General features: G+C 46.5%; 1 long non-coding RNA gene across 1 annotated transcript in view; it reads left to right on the forward strand.

Moving 5' to 3' along the window:
• LOC137664577 (uncharacterized) overlaps positions 1-23,824 on the forward strand; it is a 37,729-nt gene that overhangs the window by 1,237 nt on the left and 12,668 nt on the right. Inside the window, exon 2 of the long non-coding RNA XR_011048353.1 lies at positions 875-963. This is a non-coding gene — a long non-coding RNA (uncharacterized lncRNA). The remainder of the gene's footprint in view (positions 1-874; positions 964-23,824) is intronic.

Genomic DNA, 23,824 nt, shown 5'->3' on the forward strand with positions numbered 1-23,824 from the left:
ACCTGCTGATGGTTCCTCATGCCTCCTCCCTCCTCCTCAGCTGTTCTGCGTGCTGGGTATGTTTTTCTCCTGTGTGTACCGCAGGACTTTGCAGAGTTACCCAGAGGAATCGTGTTCATAGTAATAATTCAGCTTAGCTTTAAGGAACTTGCTGGTGTTCTCACCTTTCTGAGATGTATCTGAAGCATGTCTGTGGTTTGTTCCTATTTTACTTAGTTTCTGTCTTCCTTTTCATACGGTTTCTCTGTTTTTTTCCCTTCACCCAAGCTTGCTATTCATGAAATTAATAAGAATAATTTAGGAAAGATACACAGAGAAAATGCATTCTGAAGGAAGATCCATAGACGTAGTTCTTTTGGCAGGAGTGCAGAGACCCGGGTGGTCCTGCTGGCCGTGTTTAGGACGGAGCACAGGATATCCCTCTGCAGAGGGCAGGGTGGCGTTAGGTACGCAGGGAAGCACGGTGTAGTAAAACACCTCGCGGAGTGGTGCAGCGCTGAGGAGAGCAAAGTTGGCCGATACTCAGGAGGTGGCTTGGTGGGTCTCACATGTAACGGTCACAGGAGGTCTGAGAATTCAGATACCAGAGTTTCCCAGAAAACAAATCTTAAGAGGCCACAAAGGTAGTTTGCTCAAAAGGGAAGTAGTTCATAGGCTGCTGCTGTTTCTGTTCTGTGGTGGAAGAACAGTTCCATTTCCAGCTGACCTGTATCAGCTGTGCTAAAACCAGGAAATTGCCCTGTTGTGGTCAACCTAGTGCACTTGGAAGCTAAACTCTCCGAACCAGACTGGGGGGACCAAGCTAACAAGAATGATACCTGCATCGTGGCAATCTTTTTCCTAACAAGCGTCCCTCTGGCTTTTCTCTTTGCAGTGCTCACTGGGAGAATGAGGGAGAGAATACGTGTTGATGCAGACGCCTGCACCTAAAGGAATAAGACTAAAGCTGCCACGTTGATTCAGGTGAGTGAACTCCGACTGTCCCGAGGAGCCTCTCGCTGCCGGGTGAAGCTGAGCTGGGGCGGTCGCGTTCCTGCCAGCTCCCGCTGACAAGTGAGATTTATTGTTCGCTCGGGTGGTGACTCGCTTTTGTCAAGCCAAATACTGCTTAGAAAGTCGCTACCAAGTTAAAACTTTAATTAGTCTTAATTGTCCATTGAATCATTAGCTCACTGAGAACGTGATACCTGGAAAAATCACTTTGTTTCTGTGCCCTGCGTAATTTAAATGAAATCCCAAGTGCTTCAAAGAGTTCAGTCAGAAGGAATCGGAGCCGACAGCGCTGGTTTTTTAATAAAAGGAGCTTTAATTGGCTGTTAAGTTAAAGCTTTGAAGCTTTGATGGGAGAAGTGTTATAGGTTAAATTAATAGGGGAAATTGAGAAACGATTAGGGCAGCTTTAAATTAATTACTTACACTATTTATTTTGAGCTTATTGAACAATTGTGTTGTATGCATAAGTGATTGAAATTAGCCATCTGTGCGAGATAGCTTTGACCTGAATTGACCTTCCTGGGTAAGTGAGTAGCTTGCCCTAATTCCTATACACTATCCCTAATTTTACTGGCAGATAAGCTTAAATGGGAGTAAAGATGAATGTGCCTGAGAGTTTCTGTACTTTCCTGTTGAAACTAAACAGGGGGCAAATGATTTGGAGGAAGAATTATCGAAAGCGAATGTCTGCAATGCTCATGACAAAATGGGAGCCAAAAGAAAAACTTCAGTTTTGAAACGGAAAGGGTGAAAATATTCTTGGTGCTGATTTTTGAGGCAGTGAAACGTGTTATTTTTTCCCTCCTGGTTTCCCTGTTCGTAGCAGCCCCATCCCAGCCGGGCTGCAGCGGGGGAAGAGGAGGCTGGCGGCAGGCGGGGGTGGGTGCCTGGTGCTGTGCCGTGCCGTGCCGCCCGTGCGGGGCTCTCCCTGCAGGTGTCAGCCTGGCACCGTGCGATCTGCCGGAGAGGGCTGGCCGGCAGCCCCAGCTGGACCTGGCTCCTCCCAGGCAGAGAAACGGGAGGTGCCCTGGGACTCCTTCTCCCACTGGTGGGATCTGCTGCCAGGGAGAATTCGTCTTGCTCCGAGTTTTCCAGAAAGGACAGTTGAGTGCCCAGGAATGAGATCCGTGATCAGTCTGACCTTAGCTGAGAAAATGTGTTTGGGAATGTTGGTCGAAGGTATCGCGTGTCTTCTCGTGTGTTGTGCTTACAGCTGTGCCAGTGTGTAGCTCAGGTTTTCTTCCTGGTGATTAAAAACGATGGTGCTTTCCCTGGGGATGATAAGAAGGAGGTGTATTTCAGAATACTGTGTTCAGGAGTGTTTCAGTGCAAAGCCTGTGAATAAAATACAGGCACTGGTTTATGAGCACAGAGACTGTATTTATTCCTGTGCATAAAGCACTTGTGGTCCTGTGTCAGAGTGCAAAGAAAGCTTGCAAAGGGCCGTGTAGAGAATACTTGTTTACTGACAGTTACATCAGGAGATGGAGATATTTAAAGCCCCTTGTCATGTAAAACAGATAGATCTTGTCTCATCCTTTCTTGGAAGTAGCCAAAGCATCTGGAAATTAACTGCTGGATGTTGATATGTGGTGGAGTTGCATGTAAGAAAATAAGGTTCATAGCTTTGTGGAAGTCAAAGAGTCTTTGAAAGAGTGTGTGTGTGGGAAGAACAGACGTCCCTGGACACCCCCAATCCACCAGCTCCCTTCAGGAGAGAGCATTAGGAACACACGTACCTTGTGTTTGATAATTAGAGTGACCTTAATGCTAACAAAGCTTGACTTCAAGGCCCTCTTCCCTGCAGACACATCTTTCTTCCTCGCCCTGTCCCCACTAGGATGTTCGTGGGGAAGTCCTCCGTGGGTTCCTCGGCGCGCTCCTCCGCGCAGAGCCGGAGCTCCTTCCCGGAGCGCCCCGAACAGAACGCCTGACATCTGCCGCAGGGGTTCGGGCTCTCCTGCCTCTCCCCGCGGAGAGATGCCTGTGCGACGTGTGCAGTCGAGTGACTTACTTTGGTAGGGCTCGTCCTTCCTTTTTTATTTTTTTTTTTTATTTTTTTTTGGCGTTTTTGTTTTCTGATTCAATCCCTTTGGCTTTCAGCTCCGGCTTCTGAACCTCAGCATCTGTCAGTGGTGCGATAAATTCTCTTTGGTGATAAGAGAACAGCTGCCAGCAGCACGAGCGAGGATGGCATTTGGGCTTCTTCCTGCCGTGCGAGAGCTTACAGTCAGCAAAAAATGCTCTGTGCACACAATGGAAGAAGGCACCTCTTCTGCCCAGCCGGCTATTTTTTCTTCCAATTTAGCAGCATCTTTTCCCTCTGTATTAAGCAGACGCACATGAACAATTGTGCAGCATAATGGAGTCCTGAACCTACAGAACTGGAATTAATTGACAAATGGCTTTTTTTCTGGGTAGGTTCTGAAGGTGAAAGTGGTGAGGGGACAATAAAGGAATTTTTTGGAGAAATTAGGGGATTTTCAGGGAAAGAAAGAAGCCATTTGGAAAGCTGACTAATCATGTTGGGATGGTGTTCCCTAGCACAACAACCTGCCCCCGGTGAAACTGGTAGGGGAAAAAAATAAACTCCTTTCTGTTGAGTACTGAATTTGAGGAGCATAGGGTTTGGTTTGTTGTTTTTTTTTTTTAAACATATTTAAAGGGCTCTCTAACTCCAGCTTGCCTATAAAATTTTATCACAGCTGGAATTCATGCCAAGACAGAAGGCATTTTGAGACAAACTATTTTGACCACAGAGGTTTTGTTTCTCTAGTTGTGGTGAGTTTAGTTGATTTATTTATAATGAGAGTGACACTCCAGGAACTGTGGACAGCTTTGGTGGATACGGTAATTTCACTCTTGGACAGCGTGTGGGTTTCTGAAGTAAGAACCAGAGCATTCCTGTGAAAGTCTGCGTCTCCCCTTGCCTGGTCCAAGTCTGACAGCAGATCTCCCAAAGGGGATCATGTTTCTAAGACACTGTTGAAAGTCAAAGCAGCCTTTCTGTAAAGTAGTCCTACAGGTGTGGTTTACACGGTTGTAATTTCTTGAGTAGCTTCTCAGGAGACCGTGAGAGAGGCTGGTTTTTCGGTGATGTTTAAGCATGTTTTGAGCTGTGCGGGCACTCGGAATGATTTCTCGTGTCAGGGGGTTTGGTGCCCTTTCCAGCACTGTTGTGAATCCATACTGTTGCTGACTGACCGCTGTAGGTGTTTGAATGTCGTTGTAAATATGACAGGAGACACAAGTTCTTATTTGGCTCTGATGAGGACTTGTATGCCTACATCAATTTGACCTTTTTCAAAATCCCTGCCGAACTTTTAATGTGCTCTTAAATCTGATCTGTGAAGTGCTGCTTCAATCCCAAACAAGGCCTGGGTGCTTGGCACTTGGGATCCTCTCCCTGCTCTCACTTTTGTCTTGTTTTTTCTTCATCTGCCAAGATGAGCACATGCAATTCATGATTTTTTTCCTGACTGTGTTGCTAATGCCAAAATCTCTTCTAAGTAGCAGTGGTATAGTTTGAAAATTGGAGATGTCAAAATAAAGGTTTGCTTTGCCTCCAAAAATGCTTTGGGACGGAAAGATCTGGGAACTGGGGAGGAAAGGATTGTCTCGTTTTGCTGACTGCACTGTGGGTGCTGTTGCCTGTCTGCCAGGATTGGGTTTTTCCACTTGCTAGTTAGTTTGTCTTATGAGATTGTAAGTTTTCCTCAGTTACCTCGATTACTAAAATTGGAATACCTTGATTTCCTGAAGATAGACCGTTCATCTTCTCTCTCTCATCCTCATTGTCTGTCTAGCTTCGTTAAGTCATCAAGGCCTTTAAGCGCAAACATGTATTAGGAAGCGCTGGGCAGTCAGTGCAGAGTGAAGTACAGTATAACTAGCAAAATTGAGCACTTGTTTTTAAGATATTATTTTGTAATGTCTTTTCTCTACTTTTTATGCTCGTGGATGCCCCTGTCCCGTCTCAGTGTGAGGCCGGGAGCTCTAGAATGCTTTTTTTCAGCAATTACTTGGACTAAAAATCCTCTGCGGAGGCGAGAGGGAAGGGGCTCGGTAGCCTGCTTTCCTGCCTAATTTCCGCCTTTTTTCATCAAATGATTGGACCGTTTCATCAGGTAGTTCCACATCTGAGCTCATGTGTTGATATTTTTCTCAGTTACCAAACATTGAGCAAGGTCCATACAAGATCATTTCACAATCTTAGAAGCATTTGTTAGATTTTTTTCTCTGTTATTCTCCAGTTGTATCTTCCTTGCCGTTTCCTTTGGCTCACAAACCAGGCTTCGTACTGTATCTTGTCGGTCATACAAGACTCATCAGCATATCCCGAAAGCGGCCACAGAGCACTTGAATTTGACCAACCTTGAGAATTCTGTCACTCTTCTGCTCCTTTTTCTGTCACCTTTGAATAAAGATAATACAGTCGCTTCTTGCGATGCCGTCCGTGGGTAAAATGAGGCAGTGACAGCTCCCTGTTCGTGCTGTACAAGGAGTTAGAGTTGTGTTGCTCTTGCCCAAAGCCCATCTTTATTCTGTTTCATGTTCTCCTACAGTCTGCAGAACTGATGGGTGCCTGCTGACGGTATTCCTGCCTTCTGAGTGACTGGTGGATTGAAAGCTTTTTACTCTGCACCAGACATATCACTAGAGCTACTACTTTGTCAGCCTCTGCTGTGTCACTAGGAAGTGATCCTACAAACATCTCAAGTGTGCCTCTTCCCCTGCTAACATCTCCTGATTCTCGTAGGTGTGCTGAATGATAGGAGTGAGCTAGGAAAGCTTACAGCTAACCCGCTGGTCTGTGCTGCCGGGGAGGGATCCTGAGTGGCAACTGGGGTGCAGCGTGGGTATTGTGGGGCGGTAGGAAGCGAGCTCAGCAGGTCTCTTGCTCGTCCTGCAGCCATGTGTCACAGAGAACAGTCGGGCTTGGCTATTATGGGTATCTCTGGCAAGCTAGGGTTTTTTTCAGCAGCCTTGCAAGGAGTTGACCAGCCACAGATGCTTTCTCCTGACTGGAGCTGGAAGTTTGAAGGGCAGCTGAATTTGCTAATGTTGGTGCTTTGATACAGAGTGTGAGAAATGTTGATGAGGCATGAGGCAGAACAGCTTGCTCTGTTCCTGCTGTATGGACTCGGCAGTGCTGACAGTAGTTAAAAAGATGGCTTTTGTGCACAAGCTTAGTTAATATATAGAACTTGGAACAGCTATGGGCAATGGCCAGGGTCTGTCTCTGTCTCTCTCTTTTTAATAGAGTCGCTTCCCTGCCCAGAACTGCGCTTAAATTTTCAATCACTTTGGAATCATTAGGAAAGGCTGACATTTTGGGAACATTTGTACAGTGTAAGTATGAATAACAGTATCCATGCTTTGTGATACGAGAGGATGTGCAGTGAGGTCAGGGTTATTTTCCTGGTTGTTAGCAACGGTGACATTTTTGTTTCAAGTATAAAACATGGTGTTCTTTTTGCTGAAGAGTTAGTCCAAAGCAAAGGCTCAGCTGGGGTCTTGTAAAACCAAAGACCTACTAGATGGGCTGTGCTTTCCTGGGTCCCCTGGACATATTTGTGTGCATTCCGCCTTGAACTTCCCAGAGGAAACCTCTGCTGGGGCAGGAAAGCCCTTTTAACAGCTGTTGAGCGAGTTCTGTCTGTGCTATGCTCGGCCCTCTCTTCTGCGTATGGAGTAGGAAGAGCAGATAACTCCACCAACAGTGGGAAGTCTTTGCCCATGACAGGGAAAAGACCAAACAGAACACAGTTTCCATCTCTGATCCGGGGCCCCGCCATCCTCCCTGTATTCAGGTAGCCCAGTCTGCGCTCATTCTCACACCCCCGAGCTGCCCTTTGGTATCCAGAAGCCGTGTGAGCAGTTCAGGGAGCAAGACCCCTTCATTCCTGCCTGGCCTTGTTGGCCATGCTGCTGCAGCAGTGGGAGTACTTGTTCAAGACAGGGAGTTTCACCCATGCACACTGGGATCCTTCCTGTGCAGTACCAAAGGCTGTCCTTACGCAGGCCAGGGGGGTGAATGGTAGCACAGACAGCAGTTTTGATTTTTTTGTTTGCCCTCATAGTGTTCATCTTCGTGTTCTCCAAGTTAAGACATGCATCAGCTCATGGGAGCAGGTGCCAAATACCTGTGGAACTGCTGAAAGAATATTTATCAGCATTTCTTTCCACCATGTTTCCAAAAAAAACCAAGAGACCTACAGCCTCATTATTATTTCAGTGTAACTTTTGACATGAGGAGATCAAGCAATTATCTCCTTTTTGAATGTCAGTCTCTGACTGTCAGTGTGAAGAGACCAACTGTGGCTGTGTGAGAGCAAGTTTCTGGGCACGCCATGTGAGGGGCACTGGTGAGTTTCCTTCAGGCTGCTGGAATGCTTTTTTTTCTTCTTTTTTTTTTTTTGATGGACTAGTAAATTCTGAGGCTGTGGACTTGTCAGGCTTACCAGGTTTCCAGCAGTCATCCCAAGCGGACTGCCAGAGAAAGGACTGGCACCGCATCACATGGAATGACCGATGATATGTCATATATTTTTAATGGGCAAAATGTTTTAATAAACATTCTCCCTCCTAAAACACTGGATTTTAAAATAGATTTTAGCCTTGAGCCATGTAGCTACCCAGCTGTGAATTTTATAAGGCAACAATCTCCACATCATTAGATGTTATGACTGATAGACTAGCGATTGCCATAGTAAGTATTTCCACACATTAAAAAGTTTCTGATACAGTTAAAGGAAGTGCGGCTCTACTTGGAAGATTTCCTCAGCTCAAAATTAAAGCAGTTTTCTAAAATTATGAAGACAGGCATGTACTGTCTTCTAGTGAACTGCAAGTACCTGTTTACTCGAGCCATGCTGATTTTTGTGCCTGACAGCTTTAATCACATTGTCTGACACTTTTGAAAATGAAAATTGTTTTTCTTTTCATGTGATTTCTACATCTTTGGCCAATCGAAATTCGGCTGAAATGTTGCGCAGTGATGGGGTGAGACCCCAGCTTGGTCTACCGTAGTTGTGTTGGTTCATAGGAAAAGCCTGCTTGGTGGTTTTTGTTTTTTCCTGGGTTACAACAGTTACCTCGTTTTATTTAGGAGCATGTGGGACCAAATCTAGAGTTGAAAGATGATCCCGTGACCCCTTCTCCAACTTCCTGTTGTAGAAGTCGGCAACAGGCTTTCTGTCGCGTTTCTGTAGGATAGAAAGAGAAGCACAAACGCTGCTTGAAAAATCTGCCCAGATTTAGTTTCAGAGCAGTGTTAATTTTTTACAGCACGCATAGTTTCATTCAACATCAGTGCTGTCAGCTGACTAACGAACTGGATATACAGCTATATTGAACGGTGTAGTTGTTTAGTTGCATGATATCAGGCTTTTCTTCTGCTGTCAGTGAAAGGTACTTGCATTTCTAGCAATTCAGGAAGAAACTTATCATTACTGGTCACATTTGTTTTACTAGTGAGTAGGTATTCCAGATAGTTAGATTTATCTTTTCAGATTTGGTATGTCTCTATTTTTGGTGGCTAGATTGAATAAAGAGATCTTGTTTTCACAAATACAAATGTTTGCTCTGTCAGTGTCAGTCCTTACAGGACAAGTGAGCTGTCATGAAGACTCATACTGCGCCGTCTTTCCCCCTATGAGTGGGACAACTCCTGACGAAGCACTGCTTGCTGTGTGAGGGGTTCAAATATACAAGCAGTGAATAACAGCTCTGGGGAGCGGGCTCCTAGAGGGAGCACCGTGACCAGTCTCTGTTTTAGCAGTTGCTCGATATGTTCATGCTCATGTGAAGAATCTGACCTTTAGGTCTAAGTCTCGAAAAAATTCTGAGACACTTCTGAACCAGAAGAGTCTTGAAGAGAAGTTTGAAAGTTTCTTGTGCAGATTCTCATCTTTCTTGCATTTAGATGGGTGGTGGCCTCCCTTCCAGAGGTGAATGAGTTGCTGCTACTCCATAGTTTTGGCATTTTCTATGGTGGTGATGACCAGACGGATGAGAAACCAGGGGTCTTGAGGCTGGCTGCTGTGAGGGCAAATGGCAACCAGCAGCCTCTGTTCTGGTGGGCTTTCAGTCCAAAAGACCCATCACAGTCACAAGAAGAGCATTAAAAGAACCCCGTTAAAAGACATGAGAGACAAAGTCACTGAATTGGGTCCCCACTCAGGAGAAGGTCAGTTCACTTGATGGTCTTGTGCTGCCCTTAACGAAGGAGTGAAAATAACTTTGCCTTACACTGTGGTACAGGGGAGGACTTTGGAAAAGCCTGTCCAGATGTGCCTGCTGGTTTCCATTTCTTTTTCAGGTAATTCCTGTTTCTTATATTTCAGAGCTAGCAACAGCACCATCCGCAAACGTAAAGCGCTGTGGTCTGTAAATCTCTCCCAGGGATTCGTGCAGCCTTAGCACTTTAAATCATGAGCAGGCTTAGAGCTCTATGGGACCGGGTTTGGTACTGACCAGTATAAAGCCTTACTTCAGGTTATCGCTTATGGTAGGATCTTATTTCTTGCCACTAGCCAGGTTTCGCTCAGTCCCATGTCGTTGCTCTCCGCGTTCCTCACGTGATGTCTGTGAGGAGCAGTTAGTTAAATGGCAAATAAATCTGATGCCTTTTAGATGATAAAATGAGTCAGGTGAGTTGCTGCTTGTTTTTGCTGTGATGGCTGTGGCTATTAGGCAGTGATTTCTAGCACTTTCTCCTTGCTGCTGTCACCACTCATAAACTCCGTTCCCGAGGGCCTGACGAACTTGTGTGGCACTGGAGAGCAGCGTGGCCTCTGCTGCGGGAGGGTGTTCCTGCCCCGGCTGCCGTGCCTCGCTGGGCTCCCCCTCTGGAGCTGTGGGCCAGGGGAAGGGCTGAAGAGCTGGTTGCTCTGCTCTGGCATTGCAGCGAGGGCTGCCAAGGGAAGCACAGGGTGCTGGCGGTGGGGAGGAGCGGCCATGCTTTTGCTGCATTGATGCTGAGTCCAGCTTGGGGGTGGAGGTGGAGAAGGAAGGGGCAATGCGCCAGGTGAGGTGGACAGGGACCTCCCGCCGTGTTTCTTTGCGTGGTCAGACATCCCTGTGGGTTGAGGAGAGCCATTGGGTCTTGAGGTCAAGGGCAGAGGACCCGGTGGGTTGGTCAGTGTTCATAAGCGGCCGTCTCCTCCTCTCTAGCACGTCGAGCAGGGATGGTAAATTCACACCCTCCCCGGAGGAAGAAGAGCTGTGCAAGCACCTCCTTTACCTGCTGTTTTATGGCAGGCAAACACCCGATTTCCCGGGTGGAGCTGGGGTGGCATATGCTTCCTCGTGCGCTGCTTTGATACCGGGAGGGGAGCACTGCAAAGCGTAGCACAATATTTGCACAGCCTGCGTGTGGATCCAGTTAAGTCTTGAAAGACTTTGTGGGTTATGACATTCCCCTAAATGTGCTGAGCTTTCTTTAACCTTTCATAAAACATTGTGATCTTTATGGACTGTATCATATTGTGCAGTAATGTGCTTTATTGTCCACAGAATAAGCTTTTCTTAAAGATAATTGGAAAGCTGGAAATGGCTGCTATCGGCTGATTTTTTTTTTTTAATACATTATTTCTGAAATGGGCCTGGTGTAATAATGACCCTATCTGTTCAAGATTTAAGATTTGTCTTGGCAGAGAAAATTGATCCATTTCACCTTTGTCTAATGGAAATTTTTATCTGGGATTATCTGTTTATGTAAATGAATGTTCCTCTGAAAAGAGAACTTGAGGGGGCTGTAAATCTCAGTGACACTTTACTTTCATGGGGGGAAAATTGGAAAGGATTCTAGTATTTATCTGACTGAAATTGGTTATAAAAACAAAATTATCTTCATGTACCTGCTGCATCTGATGTTTCCTGGAATTTCATTACCTTTTTGAATAATGCAGCGGTACACTATATACAGGATTCTCTGTGATTAGCCCCAAAATCGTTGGAGGGTCACTTCGTAGGGTTATAATTATCAGGAAATGCAGCCTGTTTGGGGCAGTGGGCTTCTGATTCGGTGCCCTAATGGGTGCCAATTAGCACAGCCACATTATTCATAGTGCTCGGAGTAGAGCAGTGAAAACATAGCACATGACTTTTTTTTCCTTATGACTTTTTTTTAACTGAGGAGTGAATCTAATTACAGGGGAAAATGTCTTTGGCTAATCAGCTTTTGTTTACAGTTTGCAGAGCAGGACTGTGAATGTAGCATTTCCACTAATATTTTAAACATCATCTTTAAAAGCCGTTTCAGTGTTAAAGAGACAGCCTGGGGTTTTTGCCAAGTTTCCCCTCGGGATCTAGGTGACACAGAACCGACCAGGCTAGATCCTTGCTGGAGTAGCCCTGCCGAAACACCAAGTTTGGCTTGTGTGTGCCAGCAGTGGGCACGGTTGTCCAACACTGCTGCTGTAAATCCTCCCTCTCTTCTGGCACTCGGTGGGACGGGCAAAGAATAGAGAGCTGAGTTGATTTGGTACCTATTATTGGATTAAAAAAGGCGCTATACAAGAAGATGCAATTTTTTTGATTATTTTGAAACTAAACAAGGTGAAACCCCCATGTATTTTCACATGAAGCAAAGCTACTTTGTAGGTCTCTAATCCTTGCCATCTTCGGCAAACCAAGGAGGATTTTGATGGTGTAATGACATGATAATGTCAATTGTACACGCCCCGAGGGAGCAGAGGAACACACACTAGACATAAACATGCATTGAGCGTGTGAAACTTGTGGTTGCTATCACCTGTGATCAAACTGGTGCTTTCCTGGAGCAGAGGAAAAGCAGTTTGTACCTTCAAGCCATGAAAGAAATTACGTACTTCAGAGTACACTTCAAGGTATAAAATAATGCCCCATATTTTTACATCTAATTAAGTGGCCTAATTTTCAAGTGTCTTTCCGAGCTGCTGGTTGCACAGAGCCTTCCAAAATCAACTCCCTTGCCTCACTGCCCAAGTGCCAGGTAGGAGCCTGGCTTTGGACACTCGTCATCCCCGTCATCCCGGGCTGATTTCAATGTGAGCTGGGCCAAAGGCTTTACTGAAGGGGGATTTCCCCTCTGCTATTAGCAGTCATAGCTGTAATTGATGCTGTACTGAGGTGCATCAAAACTTCTTCAATGGTCCAGCCTAGCGTAGCAATTAGCACTAAAAATAAAAAAATAAAAGTATTAAAAAGGAAAATCGACACTTAACCATGGCTTTCGCTCCGTGATAGCTGGCAGGTTTCTCTTGAATCTTCCATGTCTTCATGTTGCTTAATTTTATTTCCATAAAACTTCAGGCAGCAATGTTCCCTCCCCGAGTTCTTCACTTTTGTGACTTTCTGCTCCACATTTCAGGCAGTCATTTCAGCTGGAAATATACATTATTACCAGCTCATTAAATCCAAAATAAATGAAGTGGAAAATTACAGAACTCCATGGATTACAGTGCACCCAACTCAAAATAGAAGTGTGTGATTAAAACCAAAATGGTCTGCATTTTAAAAATGGATTAATAGTTTTGGGGCCAGCTGGCAAAATATCATATGAAATGTGTTTTCAGAGTTGGACTAATGTAGATTAAATCTCACTAACGGTGCTGAAGGTGGGCCTCTACAAGTGCAGGAATTCCCAGTACACATGGTCAAAAAAAAGCATAGCCTTACCTGCTGGGCTGGAAAGTGGTGGGGTAGTGTGTGTTAACTAAGGGGGGCTTACAGAAGCTGCTGTGGACCCCCCTGGCTAGCTGGGGTCAGCACTGCAGGGGTGCTTCTCTCCTGGAGCCTGACTCTCCACGGGGCTCGGTGCCTCTGAGCAGAGACACAGGACGTGGAATTAGTTTGTAAAGAAAAAAAACTCTTGAGAATAGTTTGGTTGACAGCACTAACAGCTGAGAATTAAATACTAACATACAGGTAAATTACCTCCTTTCAGAAGCAGCAGTCTGAAAGCAGCAGTGTGTATATGAATATCTGTGTATGCAGAAAAGGTTTCTTTAATCTTCTCTATTTAACTTGTTTCCTCTGATGTTGGTCCAGTTTCACTAGAGCTTAAACAAAATGAAACTGGAGGAGTGGTGAAACAGGTCTTTTCCATCTTCTGTGTGTGGCTGTTTAATAGTGAAGAAAAAAATGGAGAGTTGGGAATGGGGAAATGTGAAAAGAGAGGGAGGTGTTTGGCAGCACAAATAAAACTGAAGCTTGATTTCCTTGTGGCGTTTCACCAAATCTTCCAGGCTTTGTAAAGTATTCCCAGGTCTGGGTGAATCTTACCGTTCCTCATAAAGTGCAGGAAAAGGGAATGTTTTACAAAGTCTGGAATAAAGTTTATTAAACACAAAAGTAAAAATAAAGATGATGCAGTTAAAAACTCCACTGGGTTTTTGGTTTGTCCTACAACAAACGTACGTCAGTGTGTAAACGCTGCTGTTAGGTCGTGCTTTGTGTGTGAGCTTGAACGGGGGAAACACGTTTCTGACAGCCCAGAGTGGACAGTATTGCAGATGAGAATCTGGGTGTTCCTTACTTCTGTCGATTCAATGTCTGCCTGGCTTCTGCAGCAGAACACAGCAGACCCACATCTCTGTCTCCTTTCTTCAGCTTCGAAGAGCTGTTACATACAATGGAGAAAGGAAGACAAAAAAAAAGCGGACCATCTGTAGATGCAGATGGAGATTTGTGGATGGTGTACAAGTTGCAGTCACTGAGTAAGCAGAGATGCCCAAAATGTGTCATCCAAATTGACCAGTCAGGCTGGTAAGGGGAACATTAGCCCGTTTGGATGCGTGGTCTTACAGGCCCACCCCGGCACCTGCGCAGCTCACGCAGGCAGGCAGGCACTCCATCAGCTTTTCTTTCCCTGCGAGGCTTTTACCTGTCAGCTCAAACGTCCTGAGACTAGCAAGCTTCATTTTGCTTTTTCAGAGCGTGTTGCAAGAAATCTCTTCTTTTCCTTCTTATTTGTGTTGTTTTTTTTTTAAGGGATGATGCAAGATCTTTTACAATATTTGTATGCTCTGAGAAGTAGTTTGGTTACCAAGTGTTGTGATCACCAACTGATGCTGCAGTTAGTGAATGCATTGTGGTTTGTTTGGCCAAGTGACAGCTAGATTTGCTTCAATTACTTAGATTTCTTTTCTGTTCTAAAAGATGACAAAAACCTCACAACTCTGCATTTGTTGGGGAAATTAATTCCGAGGGGAAAAGATACTCTGTTGCTGTCCTGTTCTTGGGGAAGACTGTCTTACGTTGGAAGATGGAAGTGTTCCTGAACCCAAATCAGTTGAATGTTCTGACCATATTGGATGCCAGTTAACCTTTTTTGCTTTCACTTCAAAAAGAGCTCATCAAACTCAGTCTGTTTTCTGATGAAAGTTTTTATTTCTGTTGAGTGTTCCAGGTACGTGTTGTCCTGCTTCAGGAGGGGGCAGAGCCTTACACAGCCCTGCGGTGCTGGGTGGCGGTGGTTTGGCAAGTCCTCCTCTCAAAACGGGTTTGACCAGAGCCGAAGGGGCAGGTAGCTGGTATGAGTAGATAGAAATTGGGTTAGAGGAAGAGTTAACTGCTGGAGCATGAGTTCCCTATATGAGGAGAACCTCAGTGAGGGCGATGAGCTCCTGGAGTGGTCTGTCGAGGGGACATTTTGCTACCTGGATCTTTTAAAACCTGGGCAGTACTCCAGGGAACTTCCCATGGGGATCAGGCCCAGGCTGGCAAGAGGATGGACATTCATCCCTTAGCACGTCTCTCATGCTGATACGCTTGCAATTGCTTGTGCTTGTGTGAAAAAAAAGACAATTCAAACACCCATGACTGCTGTCGAAGGTCCATTTGGATTTTTACATCTCGACTAACAGAGGTCACAGCTTGGGTGCCTACACGGCATGCCGAGACCGTACTTAGGCATACTGCATTTGTTTGCCCAAGTATCCAAAGCCAGTTTTTATTTCAGAGAGGGCAGTTGTGGCTGTGGCAGTTCAGCCTTGCAAGCATTTTCTCCGTTTGTATTTCATGCCACTTTTTCTTTTAAATGGGCCTGGTGTTTTGTGAGCTGTAAAGAGTCTCCGAGCCTGCTTATGCAGGACTGCAGAGCAAAAAGCCTCCTTGTAATGCCTTTCAGGATGGCTCAATTTATATTAATTGTTTCACTAAAAATATTGCCTTTTACTTAAGGAAGCATAGTCTGCCTCGCAAATCATCCTGAAAAGAACTGTATGCACAGTGGGCAGCATTTTCTTTAAGGTATGGGATTTTTCTCTGACAGCTTTAAAATAACACCCACTCTTCACTCTCTTGCTGGTACAGAAAGCTGGTGCGTGTTACTAGCTGGCTCCCGGGTTTGACAGCAGAAGTGGCTGCGTTTCTGTGGTTAGGAGCAAAACTGTGAGTGTGGCCCAGAGTGATTTGAAACTTTATCCTTAAGTGATTTAATAACAGTGAAAAGAGAAACTCAGGTACCACTGTGCTAGGCGAAATATGTCACTGTGACAGTGCGTTTGGTTATGTTTGTGTTACTGTCTGTTAACAAAGAACACTGAAAATGCAAGGGCCGTGACTGAAACGTGTACCAGGGTTGTCAGGCAGCTTTCGCCTCAGCTTGGCGAGTGTTTGTGTGTCAGACGTCAGAGGCTGATAGCCGTGGGGAGGTGCTGTCTGGATCGGCGTCACTCCCCATCGCCCAGCCTCCTGGTAGGGAAACGGAGGCAGCGAGGTGAGGGACTGACAGAGGGTGCACAGTGAGAAGTGGTGGCAGAGCCATCCTCGACCCCTGGGGCTGCCAGTCCACGCACAGCTTTTTGCTTTCCTGGAGGTTTCTCTGTGTTTATGGGATGTATGGTTCCTGAGAGCGCCGGCGCACCGCCACCAAGCTGTCTGCCTGCCCCCCGGCTGGCACTGTGACCGCCCAGCTGTGCTTTGGCCCTGCTCTCCGTTCGTCACCCACTGACTCCAAGTGGAGGTTCTTCCTCCCAGCCCCGCTCTGCGTCAGGCTCCCCGCAGGCAGAACGCGTCTTCGCCGCTCCCTCCAGCCCTTGGCTCTGGGCCCTGTTCTGCGCTCGGCGAAGGCCTGTGGAGCAGTACCAATGCCAACAGGCTGCATCAGCTTCTGGGTGTTGCTCTCCCCTCCCACTCCTTCCTTCTCTTTTGCTACTCACTCCACCTTCCCCGACTGCGCTTTCCCCCTGCCTCCTCCTCCTCCTCTTCCTCCCCCGACCCCTCCCTCCCCCAACAAAGTCGTAGGTTCTTCCCGCTTGTAATTTGTCGCTAATCAGCTGTCAGCGTCGGAGCAATGATGAGAGGTTCATCTCTTGCTGAGGGTAATGGCCTTAAAAGTCACAGAGTCAATGTCAATGGGATCACTCCAATTCAATCAGAGACCTGAATGAGGAATGGCCCCCGCTGACATTAGCACTCATTTTGAGCCCAAGCATCTGGGCCCTAGTAAATAACCATCAGTGGGTGGGTCCGGGGGACAGGTCATTAGCCCCACGAAAAATAAATATCGTTTCCCTTGATGGCTGCGAGTAATTTAGCTCAGACGAGGAAATTTCACCCTAGATTAAGTATGATGAGCCAATATCAGTCAGAGGAGGCCAAACAGTAAGAGCTTGATGAGATAGAGGGAAATTTATATGCAGCTGGCTGAATGCAAGATGAGTTTAAAGAAATGATGTTCTCTTCCACTCTTTAGCAATGTGCAATGCCAGGCACCGCGTTTCCTACAACTGGCACCCCCTCCCTGCGCCCCCGGGGGCTGCCCCAGCCCGTGGGTGCACCGCACGGCCCACCCACCCCCTCCACCAGCACCAGCCTCGGCCCTCAAACAACTGGCTCTGGCGCTGACAGCTTTCGCATGCGATGCCTCCGAGTCAGAGCGGTGGCAGCAGCAGTGAGCAGCTTCTGGAGAGGAGCTTGCCATGGCCGCGGGCTTGCACACAAGTCACGGCCATGGCCAGCCCTGCCTCTCCGAAACAGCGAGGGGCTTAATTGCTCTGGAGGCCCTCAAGGCTCGTCGCCTGCTCCCTTGCTCTTAGGCGAGTAGCGTAATAAGCCTCCCCCTGCGTGTTTGCTCTGCACGCTCTTTTTTATTTTGGTTACTTATTTAGCCCATCAATCTAGCACACGATATGCTCGGTGGCTATTAATTCCACCCCCTCAACCCCTCTTTGTTGGGAGCACACTTTGGGAATCGTGTTTTATGTCAGCTGGAAACAGTAAGCAGGCAGCTTCTCTCTCCTGCATTGGCCCAGCTTTATATCCAAAAGCTGTGGCTGGAGGCTGGGCTCTGTCCCCCACTCGTGCTCTGAATACAAATCAGGAGCACTGTAGTAACCAGTCTGGCTCTCCCTCTTTGTCAGGGCTTTCAGACGCACCCCACGGGTGACTGGGACAGGAGCACGGGATGAACCCGACAAGCTGGCATGCCCGAGGAAAACTGAAGCAGGCCAAGAGCAGAGAGAAATCAACAGAGACCACTTGGAGAAGTAGGTTATTTTAGCACAGGCATGAAGGGAGGGAACTGCGAATGGAAGGAAGCAAGAGGCCTTGCTACAACTAGTGCATGCTTTGGCTGTCTTGTAGGAGGCCAATTTCTTGGTGTTAGAGCTCGTTAATTGTGCTAAGAACAGAAGTCAGACTAGTTATGTGGGAGAGCCAGATGGCTTTGTCCTTTATTTTCCAAAAAAGGTGGAAACCTGCTGGGAATGCACTTGTTCTTTTACAGGATGTTCCTATTAGAAGCTAGCGATTTCTTTCTGCCAGCTCACCGTTTGCACCCTGTACTCCAAGTAATGACAAAGCACGATTACCCCACATCTCTGTGAACCTATTCTGTCTCGAGGTCTCCACAGGCAGCTTCTAGTGCGTCACTTACTGATCAGCAGCAGAGGCGTATCACTTAGGGCAATTATTTTTTTAAGAAACAGTGCTAATGGTTCGTACGTTTCAGTCTGGTGAAAATATCTTTGTAAATATTCTGCTCTCCCTTGCAAAATCTCTCTTGGAGGCTGGGTCTTACCATCGTGCTGAAGTCATGTCTTTTACATCTCGCAGGGTTTCAGTGCTCCGTGTCTGAGGCTGCAAACCCCTGTATACGACTGTCAGACATTGATATAATTCACTCCGTGCAGAGGAGTATCAAAGCGAGTTCTGTCGTAGCTGGCTCTATCTCCCATTCTTATCTTTTCTGCATCCCCCAGGTCGCTCTTGTGGGGGAACGTCCCAGCTCACACAGCAGAGCCCTTGTGGGTTTCTGAGGTTGTTTAGGTGTGCGCACGGTCTTGTCAGGGCTGGCATAAAGTCCCGTTCTTAACAGTGGCAGGAGTCTCCATCTGAGTCATGGCAGCTTCTGTGGGGAGCAATTGAAATGTGTTTGGTTTGTTAGTGTATTTGGAATCAGGTATTTCATTCTGGAAAATGTTCTGAGATCTTAACGTTTTATCCCAAATCAAGGTAAAAAACTATCAATCCGTCTGTCTATCTATCTGGCTGGATTTTTGTGGTTTTTTTTTTTAATATTGGAAATTCCTGAGGCATGAAAACTCTGAATTTTCACTTTTTGTGCTTATTCCCTGGTGATATGATATTGTTAGGTGAAGAGAGAGGCTGCTTATAGTGGAGGGAGTGGAGCTGATTTTTTCATCTAGGTGAAGCAGTATAGCCAACAGAAATAAATGCGGTGACTGACCTGGGACCTGTTGTTGAAGGTGTGGAAATCTTTGTATCCTTGTACCAGGAAATGGAGCTCACAAGTCAGCCCCAGAACATAGAGGATGTGATTTGAACGTACAGAGATTCTTGGTGATGAAGTGAACGTGAGCCTCTCTTCTCTCTACTTCTTGTTTTGCGTGTTCTTTGCCCCTGTTGCTTGAACTTGTCCAGGTCTCAATGTAGCAGAGCTACTGGTTCTGTTGCTATCACAATTAAAAAAAAAACAATAATAATTTTATGTATAGTTTATACGCAATAGCTTTCCCCCTGTCTCCTCCCTGGTTTGAAAAAAACAGTTGGCAGGACTTCCTAGGCCTGAGCATAGATCCCTCTGGAGGGTGATGGTCCATGTCCGGAACTGCTGACACAACTGTATTTGTCTCTCAGAGGCAGAGAGATGTGTCTGTCGGCCCCTGACCAGGCCAGAATTGTACTTTCTGTGCAGTAGGATACACAGAGCAGAGTTCGGAGTTCTTCACTGCATTTTCCTACAACAAATGGACTTTTCCTTATTATTGCCTTTTGCTGGGACGTTTCAGTCTTAAATATTTTTTTCCCTAGTGCGTTAAGCTACAGCAGACCCTGGTGGGTAGCGTGGGCTGATTTCTGGCCTGACGTAAGCAGGTGTGAAGTTAGCAGCGTTATAGCCACTAAGGCTAACCCTGGCTTTGGCCCTGTGCCTGCCCTGCTCCCTTGCCAAAGCAGAAATTGCCGTTCCTGCGTTTTTTTTCCTTTTTAATTTTTCCTGGTCCGTGATCACTCTCTGTGACGCAGTATCTGTCTCCTGGTCTCTTGTGTTGGTACCCAAGCAAATTGATGAGCAAACCATTGACAAAGTCCCGATGGCAGAGGGGGTGATGATGAGTCGGGGGCCGTTGTAGCAGGTATTGTGCGCGTTCTACCAGCTGACACCGAACTTCCCTTCTAATGCCAGTTGCCTTCTATCATCTGGTAAACGGATTGGATGCAGGCTTCTCCCAATTAAAGCCAGTGAGGTCATATACTTCCTAATTACAGGCTAGCCCATTGTGTCTAAATGTGACAGACATGTGCTTGGAAAATTGCTTTTAATGCCTAAATAAACATGATGAACTAAATGGCAGATCTGAATTGTAATTGCAAGTGCTCAGCCTCTTGAATTCTGCACTGACTTGCTGACAGCCACTTGTACCGCCGGCCACCCCCGTTTGCGGACGCCTCGTTCTTGGCATAGCGAGAACATGCCCTTCTGTGCTAAAGCTTTGAACGAGAGAGGATAAGATCTGTGTAGATATTCAGGAACAATCTTTTGGGGATATGTGTATGTTAAATAATACACTTAATGCTGGGCCAAAGGCGATTGAAGTGTTGCGTTTTATCTGACACCGAAGGCAAAATGCTCCATGTCCCAGGCAGCTTGCTGTTGCTTGCATATGTATTAGTTTCTATTGGTGGTATCCCCTGCAGGGTTATCTAAACTGGCTAAGTCCTTGCTTGCTCTTTCCTGTGTTTTATAGTGGTTGGCAATATTCAGTGCTCACTAACAGTCACAAATGCCTGCTGTGCCGGGCTCTGCTCTGCTTCTGCTCCATTCATTCCCTAGGGCTAGGTCTGTGTCTGAAGGTTGGAATCTGAGTAGGGCACCTGGGATTATCTGTGAGAATCAATAACCCTCCTAATGGTGTCCAGAATAGATGGTTCCACTGCAGAAGGAATATGGAGAAGCTGTGACCATAGTCACAATGTTCTCCAGCTCTTGTGATCTCAGGCCGTGATGCAGCCAGCTGCTGAAGCAAGCAGCCTTCCCATCGGGCGTGCGGAGGCGATGCTTTTAAATCAGTGAGGCTGGTCATGGGCATGGTGAGATGTGTGGTGAAGGGAAGGCTGGGCCCCAGGCTGGCTCAGGCAGGACTGTCATTTTGCCTGTTTGAAATGCTGTGGCGAGGTAGCACCTGGTGGATGCCGTTTTAGCCTCCTGTAGTGTATGGAGATGGACGCAGTGTATGGGTACAGCATAGCTGTGTGCATAGCTTTAGAATTGCAAGCAGCTCTCTTCAAATCGGTGCTCGAGGTTATGTGCCAGCATAAGCACCCAGCGGGACTGAGACTTGTCTTGACGGGTATTTTCCTGTAGAACAGATCAGCATATTTGCCTCGTGCTTCATTGCCTGAATCCTTTAATGCTGCCTGAACAGAGAGTACTGTCTTCCTGCCCTGTTGTGGGGACGAGCTCTCCGATGCAGGGCCAAAACAATTCCCTTGGCAAGCTGTATTTATCTTTGAACTGATGGGTGTCAAACTTGTGATGGTGTCAGGACAGATGTGAAGTGCTTGGGGCTCGCAATAATCTATTGTGCCCTGTTGTTTTATGGTGATAGCACGCTGGTACAATTTACGTCAGCTACTCTGCCTTACCTTGAACTGAACGGTACAGCAGCTGTTTACTTTATATTTACAGCACTGTAGCTATTTAAGCTCTGCTTTTGACAAGCACACACATATTTCATGGTGCTCTGCATCCTCTTGGACTCTGATAGACCAATTGCGTGCACTGATGACAAGACACTCAGCAAGAAACAGGTAGTTTGAGAGAGCCAGAGAAGGGGTCAACTCTGAACGTGTGCTATAAATTGCTGTTGAAGTAAAATGTCCTGTCCACCCAGCCACCTATTTCCATAACACGTGCAGGAGCTGAACTGTCTTGAAGAGTGTCAGTGCTCTTCCAGATTTGGTTACCGTAGACTAGTATGCGCAAAAGTTACCGGAGAAGTGGAAGGTACAGGGTCTGAATGCTTTTTGTTTTCTTTTTCCCATGGGAAACTGGGTTAAAAGTTAAAAATGTGAATAAAATAGGGAGGCATTCAGAGGGAAGCTAGGTGGGAGCTGTTGTTGAATCTGAGCTGAATTGGAGCCTTAGCTCAGGTGTGCTGAAGCATGAAATGAAGGCTTTATTACCCCAAGATGCGTGCTACACACTGGCATGGGAGAAGGGCTGTTTGCTGCAGCCCTGCAGAGGATTTCTGTCCTTTGCAAATGATGTGACATCAACACTGTTTATTTGGCACGAGGTAAGGACATTAGAGGAAAAAACGGGTCTTGCCAGTAAGGACTTGCCAGTAAGGACTTCGTTCCTAAGGTGTAGATTTAATAGCATCAACTAATCCATTTTAAATGACCTGGCTGCTGTAGGCACGGGGTTTTCTGGGAGACAGGAATGCTCAGGCAGCCAAAATAACAGCTTTGATCTCTCTCTCTAACTTTTTGTAAGGCTGGGTGAATGCCAGGCGTGTGCAGGATGCCCCTGTCCACGGTGGGTGTATTTGTCTTAGCAGGAATGAAAGGATGATTTCCCTGAGAACACTGGAGGTAAGTCTGCTGCTGATCCTTGTGTGAGTCACTTAGGTCAAAACCCTCAGACATATTTGCACGTTGACTTCCAAGGGCTTTTCTGTGGGATATAGAGGCTGAAGTGTCTTTGACAGCCTGGGTCCTACTCTCTTGGGCTTCACCGATGCTATTTTCCCTGCCACACTCGAAGTGTACCCAGGCGAACCTGCTCCTGTCTGTGAGAATTGTGTTTTCCTCCCTTATCAGGGTGTTGTGACGATAAACACAGCAAAGATTGCCAAGTGCTTACTTGATAATAGGAGTCATATAACTCCTTGACATGGATAAGCTGCTCTGTTGTGTATGTGTCTGGTAAGGAAAAGCGTTATTTATCCTTGCAGCATCCTCTGAGAATTGAGAGCTCCCTCTGGGCTGCACCTGATGCCTTCAGGCTGATTACTGCCAGCCCTGCAGTCATCCTCTACCTTATTCCCACACACTATTAGTTCTTTTCCTCACTAGGATTTATTTACAGTGGCTACCTCCTCCTCTGCTGCATCGTGTGTAGGACTCTTCTTTCTATCTCTGCAAAGGCCCATTGTACAAAAGCAAGTTTGTGGCTGGGATTTGCTGTCTCTTTTCTGTCCAGATGGTCACTCTGAGCCCCGCTTGACCTCTCAAGTACAGGCTCTGGACTCAAAAGCAGGAATTAGCAGGCTTCATCTTCTCCTTCGCAGCAAACTGTGAAGAGCTTCAGCAGGAGGTTGGCTTCAGGGAGAGGCAATGTATCGGAACACATTGCAAAAGGCACTTCATGCAAGAAAACATGGAAAAGTCAGTGAATTATTGTTTTTCTGCCTGTAGCTGGAGCTTGCTTTCCAGCAGGGTTGGAGGGCCTGAAGACCCCTGCTGAAAAAGAGAACTCCCTCGGGCGTCTTATGCCAATGTTGTCATTCACAGGGCTCCCTTTCTCCTTGCCTGGGCGAGGTGACACTCTTCAGTCCTTGTCACTCTGCCCCGCCTGCCCCTTGTGAGTCTGTCCCTGAGAGCCCCTTACCTGGGGTAAGGGGGAACAGTGGATACCACTTGTTGTGACTCTCTTGTTCACGCCAACAGTGAATGCTGGTGATGGACACGGTGGTGGTGAAATGCTGATGGAAAGGGTAGCGCTTGCACCTCTAGACTGAACGATGAAAGCAAGCAGCTACGGTTTTAGCAGTGAAGGCAAAACTTGGCCTGTGTGTAACAGCAGGGAACTGAGATGAGTTGTCTGCAAATTCTTGCAGCACTGTATGAGTTTGAGACTGGACTCAATGGCTTGGAGCATACCTGCACAGTAGCAGCTCAGAGTCATTATTGACACCACCATCAGTGTGTGGATGCTGCAAGAGGGTCTATCTGATATTAATTCTGTTTGATTAGTGTAAGGCTACATTATGGTTTGGTACTCATCCGTTTTCTTTCTGTATTTTCTCCTATAACAGATCTTTCTTTTCTAAATGCTTTCACATACGGGAGTAAATAAATTTGTCTGATGTTTGTTACACTGTGCACACGTGCATGTGTGTTAGTTGTTCTGTTACCTGTTCTGGGCTCCCTACAGAACACGGTAAGTTTACTCTCTCCTTCCAGAGAAATGATTTCAAACAGCAGTGCAAAGTTAAAGTCCATGCTCTGGAGTATCAGAGACACTTCTGGCATCTGGAAATCTAGAACCAAGTCGACAAGTGTAAAAAGTCCCCAAGTAGCCTGAGAATGCACGGCCACTTGGTATTCGTTGTTGCTTCTTGTTCTGTTGGACTCATTTCAAGTCACAATTTTT

This window comes from Nyctibius grandis, chromosome 6, assembly GCF_013368605.1.
Source record: "Nyctibius grandis isolate bNycGra1 chromosome 6, bNycGra1.pri, whole genome shotgun sequence".
Taxonomy (NCBI): domain Eukaryota; kingdom Metazoa; phylum Chordata; class Aves; order Nyctibiiformes; family Nyctibiidae; genus Nyctibius; species Nyctibius grandis.